Source organism: Chrysochloris asiatica, unplaced genomic scaffold, assembly GCF_000296735.1.
Source record: "Chrysochloris asiatica unplaced genomic scaffold, ChrAsi1.0 scaffold00001, whole genome shotgun sequence".
Taxonomy (NCBI): Eukaryota; Metazoa; Chordata; class Mammalia; order Afrosoricida; family Chrysochloridae; genus Chrysochloris; species Chrysochloris asiatica.
Window position 1 is genome coordinate 28,020,989 of NW_006408519.1, and position 501 is coordinate 28,021,489.

Consider the following 501-nt stretch of genomic DNA (forward strand, 5'->3'; position numbering starts at 1 on the left):
TTCTTCCTTGCTTTCCTCAAACTTCTGTCAATCATTTGAATGTACTTAAATATCATTCTCTTGAATTGTTTTTCAGGGATTTTTTTTTTTTTTTTTTCAGGGAATTTCAAGGCCTTTATTTTCTGAAAAACTTCTTCTATCTTTGTCTCTTGATCACTTGTTTGAGCCACTGTGTCTACTTTCTTTATTTGAAAGGAAATTATCTGTTGCTTCCAAGACATTGTGGTATTGTTGTTTATTGGCATGTTCTTAGGCACTCACCAACTATTTCCTGCTAGATGTGATTAGAGAATGGAAGACTGTGCATTCAGTTTAGAACGGGTTTGGCTGGTGTGGGTTATTGTCATTGATCAGGTGCATAGCAGCTTGTATTGGTTCTTGCCTAGTGGGATTGCATAGAGTACAGTTATGGTTGGGCTGCAAGGGCGTAGTTGCTGTGCCCCATCAGGTGATGCAAGAAGAGAAACCCAAACACAAGTCAAAATTAAAAAAAAAAAAAAA